The following is a 10,367-nucleotide window of genomic DNA, read 5'->3' as shown; positions in this document are numbered from 1 at the left end:
CAGCCACCATAATTTTTTCTCTTACTCCCTGGTCAAAGAGGTCCTGGCTGAGGAGTGCCAGAACGGACTAGCACTGCTCTAGTGGCTAAGCAGTCATTTGGCACACAACAGTTTGAATTTCATGAGGCTTGTTCCAAGTCCTGGTGTAGCCAATTTGGGATGGGATAAAGTTCAGCTTGTTTTATGAAGAAATGGTATCCAATACTTATCCCAAGCACAAGGAAATGCCACTTATGCGTCACTGGGTGAGACGTGGCATTTCAGGCTTAATCTGATTTCATATTTCCTGAAATATATTAGGTGGCATATCAAACAAAGGAGGCAAAGAATTTTCTTCCCACTTAACAGATTATACATATTCTAGAGCGTCAAGTACCTGAACCTTGAATGTGCACAAGTTTTGATAGGAGGTGAACTCTTAAAGCTGCTCAAGAAGAGAGCAGTAGATAGACTTGGTACTAAAGATGAGAGAGAAAGACTGTGTTTTTAGACATAAAAATCCCACAGGGTACATTTTTGTTTGGTTGTAATAGGTGTTAATCTTTCTTTTTTTTTTTTTTTTTAAAAGCAGGTCTATCTTGACGACACTATTGGGAACACAAGTAGGAACAGACATATACTGTAAGTGATGTTTTGTTTTAGGACCTTTTTATGACTTTTTTCATATGCCCCAGCTGTATTGCAGAAAGGGATCCTTGATGCTGTATTCTCTTCTTCACAGAAAGAGAGCTGGATGCTCTGGGTTACTCTGCAGCCAAGGACTACCAAGAGCTCCAAGCATCTCTTGCTATGAGGGACCTCAAATCTGCAGAGGTGCCTGGGGGGTTAATGGTAGATGTTCTTAAATTGCCATCCAGCAGATGAAAGACAGATGTTTACTTTAAAGACATTTTCAGACCAGGGAAAAAAGCACTTTGAAATTTGAAGAAAAAGAAACAGCTCTCTAGTCAATGCCTTGTATAGTCTTCTGCTTGTGGAAGGAATTAAACTGAATCATAGAAAACAAAAATGTAAAGTTGCAGAGTTCTGGTCTGCCACTTGTTTCAGTGTCACAGTGGTTAAATCTAAAACTTTTTTTCCAGGAATTTTAGGTTCAGCTTGAAATTTCATAATCTTTTGAGAAGGCTTTTTTGTGCCTTGTACATCACTCATGGTAAAGAGTGTGAGAGGAAAACCAGTTCACTATTTTTCTAAGATTGTAATGCACAATGAAGGAAAAGATTTTGTTTATTCTTCAAGAGCTCTACTGACATCATATTTCTCTGAAAAATAATGTCTCTTTTTATGCTAACAAAGTCCTTATGGTCTAAAGGCAAAGCTGAGTAAAAAACTGCTCGTCTTAGCTGACTAATATATGTTTGGGCAGGATTGACCCTTTGGTTATCTTACATGTTATAACTCTTTTAACTTTCAGGGGCTGCATAAAGAAAAAGGTGACTAGAAGGCTGTAAGAAATAATTTTAATCAGCTTTTCTGTACTTTTCCATGTTTGAAAAAGAACTTGTGTTACTTCATATGTGAACTTAAATACGACTGGGATGGGACTTCTGTATCAAAAACATTTCCTCAGTTAAAAACCTGGAAACTGGCTGTCATTACTCTTGCTTCTCTTTCTTCCCAAATCAAATAGTTGTGCCAACTGCTTGTTTTGTTTAACAGTCCCAGTCAGAGAGATATCATGGCTAATCACAGTATCATTTTCTAATGTTCACTGGAAGGAAATCTCAAATTGTTCTTGAGAACCTAAATATTAGGCTTATTATAAATCTGATTAAGCAGGGGCACCAATCCTTGAAGGCAGGATGAATACGACTCCTAGGAAATTGTGGGAAAGAAAACCAAGCGTTGCTGAACCATACTGTTCACAGATTGTTGCTGGAGACTGGTCTTCCAAAATGTGTGTATTTTCTCTGCTTTGATTAATAAATTTATTTTTAGGTTTCTTTTTCATTAGTTATAAAAGATCAAAATTTAAAGAGTACTGGCAAAACTGGTCCCTGCACTCTTTGCTAATATGCCCAGCATGAACTGAAGCTCTTATTTTCTCCTGTGTGCCAGGCAGTGACATAGGACTCAGGCAGTGCCCTGCAGTGCCTGTGACCTTGTGTTCCTGTCTTCATTGCCATATGCCAAACAGAAGGGATATCCATGGATCGAGATGTGCAAAGCCCCGCCACATGTGAAGTGATCCAACCAGCTTGGAGAAGCTATTAGCCTGACAAAGAGCTAGAGGGAGGCAGGCCCTAAGGTAACTTTGAAAAATGATGTTTAGATTATAACTCAAACAGGTTCTTTATAAAAAAAAAAATGCCACTTGAAATATACCAAGACCAAAGCTATTTCTACATCTACATGAGATTCACATGGGACATCATATCTGCCTGTGGTATTGTTTGTGCCATGTTACCATGTTGGAAAAACATCTGAATGAACTCATGAGCATGCGTTATGGCCCAAAAGAAGCTCCCTTGGCATTGATTTGGAGTCCTGCTGAGGTACGTAGGAGCTGGATGTGACAGAGATGCCACCTGGGTTAAACTGTTATGTAACTCTGGTGACCCCCTTTCAGCAGCTGTGGAGGCTGAGAGGGCTGTTTCTACCTCCAGGGCAAGAAGGACTGATGCAGCCAACAGCTCCCTGCTGTGGGGGGACAGCAGGTCTGGGATAAATTGCTGAAGTGTGCCTGCATGTCAGCCAGGCCCCTGACCTCCGCCTTGCTGCAGGGCCATCCCATTGTCACGGTGCCCTTCACCTGACCATTGTCTGAGCTCATTTGTCATAATTTCTTGTTTCCACAACAGCCAAGGAGTTTGTCCCAGTCACTCTGCTTGAGTACCTCAAGATGGGAGAAATCCTGGCAGTAAACAGGCGAGCAGACAGTTTTCTTTCTTTCTTAATACTTTATTTATGGGGAAGAGGCCACACGAATAATTGAAGATGCCTGTTTGCACCCACTGCAATCTGTGAGTGGTTTGCAATGTAAACATGTCAACTCACAACTGGAGCTTGAGAAACACATGTGCCAAAGAGCCTCGGGCCCTTTGTCTGTCAGTCACACTCACCTTCCCAGCAGTGCCCTCCTCTCACGAAGGGCAAGCCCAGTGTGGGGAGCTCCTGTCCTGTGTGACGCTGGTGCAAGTTTCCATGGAAAAATTGATGCGGAGGGGAACGGGAACACGCACATGGCGTGAGGTGAACTTATGGTGTATTTTACGCAGTAAAAAGCAAATGGGATTTCAGACTGGTTTTATTTTTTTTTTTTTTTCTTTCTTGTGTAACATACAAATTGAGATCAGCTGAGGCACCAATAGGGTTGCCTTTAAAGAAACTGAAATGCTGTGCAGAAATACTTGACAGAAACAGCAGACAAAAGGCCAAGAGGAAGAAGGAAAGAGGTGGAGAGGCCTGGAGCATTGCAGGGGGATGCTAACAATCCTGCTTGCATAGAACTAGTAAGGGGAAACAGGAGATAGAAGTATTGCTTAATAAGGGGCTACAGGAAAACAGAAATAATGCAAAAGACCAGAATTCTCTAAGAAGTGGCAAGATCTCCAAAATCTTCTAAATCTGATTTTGCTACATAAGGGCCAGATGCTGAATGGATGAGGTCCTCAATACAGTTCTTGACCTGGAGTGCTTTATGAACACAAGTGTAAACTCGGTAGTAAGGGTGTCGTGTAATGAATAAATTCCTATAAATATTAAAGAAAGATTGAAATTTAAAACTTCTGCTATCCTAAAACCCTAGAGCACACAGGAGACAGCATTTCATCCCCTCCAAGCCTAGTACTTGGAGGAGAGTTGTTTTTTAGATGCATTGGAGTAAAACTGAAGAATTTGGAAAAAATCAGGAGAATATTTTCCATACACATGATGGTGAATTAAAAAAAAAAAGTGAGCATGTCAGACCCAAGAAAACTTATGCAGGAGACTGTTATCAGTGTACAGAAGAAATATTAGAAAAGTCTCTGTGACAGAAATATTCAGACAGTCTTGATTGCTTCTTTCCTCTTTGCAAAAAGTGGAATGTGAGTGAATAGACTTTCATAGAAATTTGTGTTAAAGTTTACTGAATTGAGTCAAGTCAAGAAATGTATTCTACCAGAAGCTTCAAAAATATGTATATATATTTTTAAAAATGAGGTGTAAGTGAGCAACAGCACTATGTTAAGAACAAAGTTGATGCAAAAAAAGAGCTCTGGTGTGGATTTTTCACCAACTTTGCACTGACGTCACATTGTTGGCTATAGTGGACCCAGCCCTGATTAATTGTGCTTGTCAGTCACATCCTGGGAAAGAGTCTTGAAGGCAGACTGATACTCTAAGGGCACGTCAGATGTGAGGTTATTTGATTAGTCTCTTAGCTGAGAGCAGACTTAAAGTGTTTTGAGTTGCTGGGCATGTATACAGGTTCAGCCTCCTATTTCTTCATGCAGCTGAAGGCCTCCCTCCAAAATGTGTGCATATCTCCTGCTAAAAACAGTGGGGCTTCTGTGAAATTGTTGGAGGATGATATTATTGAGGATTGTTTTCTGCAGCTTAAAGCTTTTATATTAGAGATAATAATCCTTAAGATATTTTCTTGCGCTTTCCTAAATTAGGACATGCATCACTTGTACCTAAATTTAGTTTGGATATGACTGCTGTAATATTTTTTCTTATTTTATATTCATCTCTGTTCTGTCTGCTGGCTTAAATTCAGACAAAGAAAGTCAATATTTTCTCTGCAAGTTATTTCATTTTGTTGGTCTATGATATCATAGCAAATGTCAGCTGATCTTATGTAATATAGAGTTGAAGTCTGTTATCCTTCCTTTTACAAATAAACAGATCTAAATAACATAGGTTCATGGTCAAATAGAGTATTTTTAGAGCTATTAAAAGAGCAAAATAATTTTCTCTGCTGATGAGAAAGTCTGCCTCTTGTCCTGGTGGTCTCTTGTTTCTCCCCTGCTTGCATTTGATCTCTAACACTGTGACACTGTACCATTTTTCCTGTAACAAAGTCATCATTCACTCATTATTTAGCAAGTCTGAGCACATTTTATGGTTGATAGCTGGATTGCCAGCATGGTTCAAAATTAAACTCTCTCTGCTTATTTTTGCTGAGCTGTAGGGCCAAGGCAGTACAAAACTCCACATATGGCAGGAGGCAGCACGTAATAGCCTCTGTATTTTGCTAAACTGAAGGGGCTAAGTCCTCCACTCTTGAGCGCAGGTAAGTCTGTGGTCAGCAGAAGGAATTAATGCCCAACAACACTGAGAACCTCACCATTCCCTTAGTCTGTGATTTGGGTAGGAGATGGATGTCTGAGTTTACAACTGCAAGGCAGCCGTAAAATGTCCACAATACATAGGCACAACAGCTTCTTGCCTGCCCAGGGAGTGGAAATAAGTGAGTAGGATCCCTAGGAGGATCAGTGTTTGCACTGTGTTGCCCTTTTCCTTGGTGGCCACAGCTGCGGGGAGCAAGAGCCGAGAGGGTTCCTCGGCCAGATGCAAACTGCCGGGAGATGCTGGAGAGCCCCAGCCATCAGCACATGGAGCTTTTTCTCTCCCAGCACATTGGATTAATTCCTGCTGTTGGCAAAAGGGCAACACAAATGTATTTTAAAATCCCTTCCTCTGCATAATCAAAAGGAAAGGAACACGACACGAAAGCTGCCGAACAAAGAGCAGACAAGCGCTCCCACCCCTCGAGCCTCCCTTTCAGTCACCCGTGTGCCGGCTGGCTCTCAAGGCCTGTCTAGGTCGTATTATGACTCCTTTATTAGTGTTTAAGGTCACCAGGAGACATGCAAGTGCATCCTATATCAGGAAGTGTAGTATGTCTCTAGAGTGAAATATTTGGCTGTTAGCAGGAGCTGTGGCTGCGGCTCGGAAATCCCGGGACGCGCCTGCGGGGCGGGCGGGCTCCCGGCGCCGCGCTGCCTCCCAGCAGACAGAGCCGCCGGGAAGCGGGGCGGCTTTCCTGCCATTCTCCGCACGGGGCTGCCTTCCTCCCAGACTTCCCCACCGAGCCCCGACAGCTCCTTTGCCACTCTGGCCAGCTGCCTGTGGGCTGCAATTCCAAGGAAAAGGCCTCCACTAAGGCAGGTACCCAGCACAAAAATGCGCCGCCGTCTGCCCCGGCAGCGTCGCTCCTGCAGGAAGACTGATTAGGAGCACGCCAAGCGGGCCGGGAGGCGGTGGGTGCCAGCCCTTGGTCCTGTGTGAGCGAGCAGCAGATTAATGCTGCGCTGTGAGCGCCGGGACGCGGGCAGACGCGGCTGCCGCGCGGAGCCGCGCTGCCCTGCGGCACGCACCGCCGGCGGCAGCAGCGGGACTAAGCAGGAGCTCCGGGGCTGGCACCTGTTCCACGACCTGCTTAAAGTCAAAGCTGGACGCCTTTCTGGCGCTGCAGGTCCCGCGGCCAAGGTTAGATGGCAAGTGAGGAGATCCTTGGAGTGTCTTGGGTGACAGAGAGTGTCACAGCTGCCTTCGCTGTACCCACATCCGATCTGCCAGTCTTTTGCTCTAACGTCACTCGAGCATAAGCTCCACTCAGAGCATACGCATTTTTTTATGCATCATGCCTGACAATAGCTAAATGAAGCAGCTGTTGGCAAAATGTGATGCAGAAAGGGAGGCAGAAACAGAAACATTTTTATCTTAGCTACGTGAGTAACTTCAAAATATTTATGTTGTATCAGTATGTGCAAGGATAATATCCCCTTTCTCTTTATTGTCCTGATGTAGAAGAGGGATGCAGACAAGGTTGTGTGTCAATAAAAACAATTCAAACACTGAAGTGCTTTTCATCGCCTTTAGCTCTGGTCTTGTAATAGGGTGGAGGATCCTCTTAAAAATATACCCAACTACAAATAAATAAATAACTCACTAAAAAAGTGAGTATGTTTCCCCCAACAGAGGAAGAGACTATCAAGAAATCATTGTCTCAGTCTAATAAATTGGAATTACAACAGCATCTCCAGGTCCTTCTAGAATGTTAATTGCAATTAGATGGAGAAAGCAAACTCCTGGTAACATTGATGCCTATTGTAGCTACAGAGTTATTCCACCAGAGATCACCATTTTCAGGCATTTCTGACTTTTTGTTTATCCGAATTGGCCTTGAACAAATAGTATACGTGTGTGTGTGTGTGTGTGTGTGTGTGTGTGTATTTGTATATGTTTTTACATATATATATGTGTGCAGACACAGCAAAAGTATCTTACTGTCTGATTTTTTAGCTTCAGTGAAATGGACAGTCAGCAATAAATAAGAGAGTGAAGCATAGAAAGTGTTGAGGCTGATTTGAAATGGCAAGGATTCTGTTCTGAAATATTTTTCATTTCCCAAAAATGTATTTGACATTTTAAAGGGATATTGTCATTGAAATTTCATTAAAAATCACACTTGAAACACAATTTCAAAGGAAACAAACCAAATAACCATCTTAAAAAAAGCTTAGTAAGGCAAAAAATTGGCAAATTATTTAAGTGTTAATAATACTTAGATTAAATGTCTGACCTTGAAGGAAAAACTCCAATAACATCACCAATGTGTGGCCAACAGTCATCTTCCAAAATGCCAGTTTTTCATGACGCATGTGTTTTGAAGTGTGTTTTGGTCAGCTGCAGATTAATTTCCTTTTTACTAATTTTTTTTTTAGCACAATAAAAAGAGGAGAAAGGTCACATTTTAAAAATGCTCAAGCCTCGCTGTTAAGGGTGTAGTTTTACCTTCTTGGCTCTGAGTAAATCTTCACACAACCAGAGACATTTTATTAATATAGTTCATGTAGGTAAAAAGTGTGCGTACATGCAAGAAAAGATTACACTGGAGGGTCAGCTTTCCCTGAAGGGTTTTATCCCATTTCAAAAAAAAAAAAAAAATCCAGTGCTAGGCTGTGTGTACGACACATGGTGATGTGCACTAGCAATTAAGTACTGTCCTTCACTCTCCTCTGTCCTATGGGACACCCGCCTGTCCTCACAGGGCACCTCTGAGCATCATCTTTGCTCTGGGTAGCCGAGACAGGCATGCACAATTGGGCCCCTGAGCACCTTGGGCGTTCAGCTCACAGATGGAGATTTTCTTGCGTGCTGATTTTGGCAGTCAGATCAGATTAGTCAGTCTAACTTTATGCCAGCTGGTTTTGACAGGTTCATTTATTACATTGTTTTTAATTATTTATGGCTGTGCTGCAATAAAGCCCGTCCATGCCTCATATTGTTGCCTTTAGAAGATCATCTAGCACTAACATTACTGATAGCACCCAGAAGGTCAGATGGAGACTTTTTGGAAAAGTTAATCTCATCAGGTGTCATATGTGCTTTGCCCTGCTTCTTCTTACCTCTCCCTGGAAAGATGTCTCTATGGTGGAGGGAGTAATGATACCTACATAAGGAGGTCGTGGTGATGGGCTGAAGGTTGTCTCCTTTCCTCTTCCACTGGAGGAATGCTGTTCTTCAGCATAGGACGTGCAAGCCTTCACAGGCCTGGAGGAGCTACAAAGGGTTGTGTGCAATCTGTTTTTCTCACAGAGATCTGAGATCCACAGCGTGACAAACCTGGCTGTGTCATACATGGCAGGCTCAGGACATTAATAAGCACTTTTCTTAACTGTTGCTGTAAGAGAAGTCTCTGCTCGGTGAATCTTTTGAAAGATATTTACTGCTTGAATAATAAAAAAAAGAGCAAATGTTGGACAGATGAATCTAATTAAAGACTTCATTTTACTAACTAAAATTTCATATTTCCCTCCACATAAGCTATTGTAAATTGCATGATGACTAACCTAAACATTATCACACGGCATGCTGTCATCTTTCATGAATAATAAAAGGATTGCTGTAATCCTGCATAAACCCAGCTTTGGATGTTGAGAAATATTACACAAGTGTCCAACATGAAAAGAATCATGTTTCTTATTCCACCACTCTGGCCAAATATCATGTTGTCTTTACTGGAAAACTGTGTTCATCAAACAAGTTTAAAGCTGAGTGGGAGAGGGTGGGACATTACATTCCTGAGAAATGACACTATAAACAATACGGTACCGCTTTGTGCTGTCAGTAAATTGGGGATATTCTAGAGTAAACAGGGAGAGCACGCCATGGTGTGCTTGGGCTCCATCTTTGCTTTTTTCTTCACAGAACTCACAGACTACAAAAGATGATCTGCGCTCACTGGGGCTTCCCACTCCCTTCTTCACTTCCCTTCTGCTTCACTCTCTTTATGCTTAAAGCTCTGGATCAAGAGATATGAATGTTTTAACCCATAACTGAAAACAAGAAAGACGGGGAGGGGGTTGGAATAGGAAAGACAATTCAGCATGGCTTTGCTTTTATTTCTATACAAAAAAAAAAAATGTTGTTGAGGAAGGACAAGGATTTTTAGAGGCTGTAACATGCAAGTGTTGAGGTATAAGCATTTTTTTCTGCATGTTACTGGCTTGCTGTGGGCTACAAGTCCTCAAATCATAAGCATTGACACATTTTAAAGGTGCCATTTTTAATCCATTATTCACAACTTTCTTGATGTAGAGTTTTATGCATGGGAAATGAGTAGACTCCTCTTTTCAAAAAAGGATCAGGACTTTTCCATTTAATTTCTATAATAGAGAGTATTGTATTGTGTGTTTACTGTTCACTGCATAAAATTAGCTTTCACTCTGCAGCCTTGGAGGCCTGCCGTACCAGCAAATGCTGCGTGCTTTGGGAGTTTTGAGGAATATATCAGTCTCACGTGGACATGGTCCTGATGCGTGCTCTCATACACAGGAACTGGGTGGAAGCTATTCAGCTGAAAGATGCTAATAGCCTCCTTTATCAGAGGAAACAAGAGGCAAAACAGCAAGTGTTTTATTAATCTGTTGTATATGCTTCTTGTTTTAATAATTTCTTATATGGTTTTCTATGTCTCCCATGGAAACTGGATTCCAGAAATCCTGGAAATTATCTGGGTATAACAACAGTAAAAATAAGAGGTTTTTAGAAGTTTAAATCCCTTTTTTGTGGGAGCATTTTCTGAATGGTCTAACAAGTTGTTGAAGCTTGCAACTGAAAAAAGTGTGACTAGGCTGCACCAAGTCCTAAGGGTATGCAAGGCCCTTCTCCCCCTTCCATATTTTATCTCTTGCCATTTAGCTCTCTCCTCCCCTCTTTCCATTTTGTCTTCCCTCCCTCTCCTTTTTCTCCCACCAGTACACAGCTTTTGGGAAGGAAAGAAAAAGACTGCTCTGTCTCCCACCTTGGTAGGCACAGGGAGAACAGTGAGAAGGACCTTTGCTCATCATGTCTATAATACACTGTCCTGCTGCAACCTCTACACTTAAAAACCTGGTAGATCATTGGAGCACTACAGATGACACAGAAACAGC

General features: G+C 42.0%; 1 long non-coding RNA gene across 1 annotated transcript; it reads left to right on the top strand.

The window, feature by feature from the left end:
- The first annotated feature begins 563 nt into the window (after positions 1-563).
- On the top strand, positions 564-3,232 carry LOC137470760 (uncharacterized). The gene is made up of 2 exons (XR_010997241.1): positions 564-621; positions 726-3,232. It is a non-coding gene; the product is annotated as an uncharacterized lncRNA (long non-coding RNA).
- Positions 3,233-10,367: the final 7,135 nt, after the last annotated feature.

This window comes from Anomalospiza imberbis, chromosome 3, assembly GCF_031753505.1.
Source record: "Anomalospiza imberbis isolate Cuckoo-Finch-1a 21T00152 chromosome 3, ASM3175350v1, whole genome shotgun sequence".
Taxonomy (NCBI): domain Eukaryota; kingdom Metazoa; phylum Chordata; class Aves; order Passeriformes; family Viduidae; genus Anomalospiza; species Anomalospiza imberbis.
This window is presented reverse-complemented; position numbering and strand designations above follow the sequence as displayed.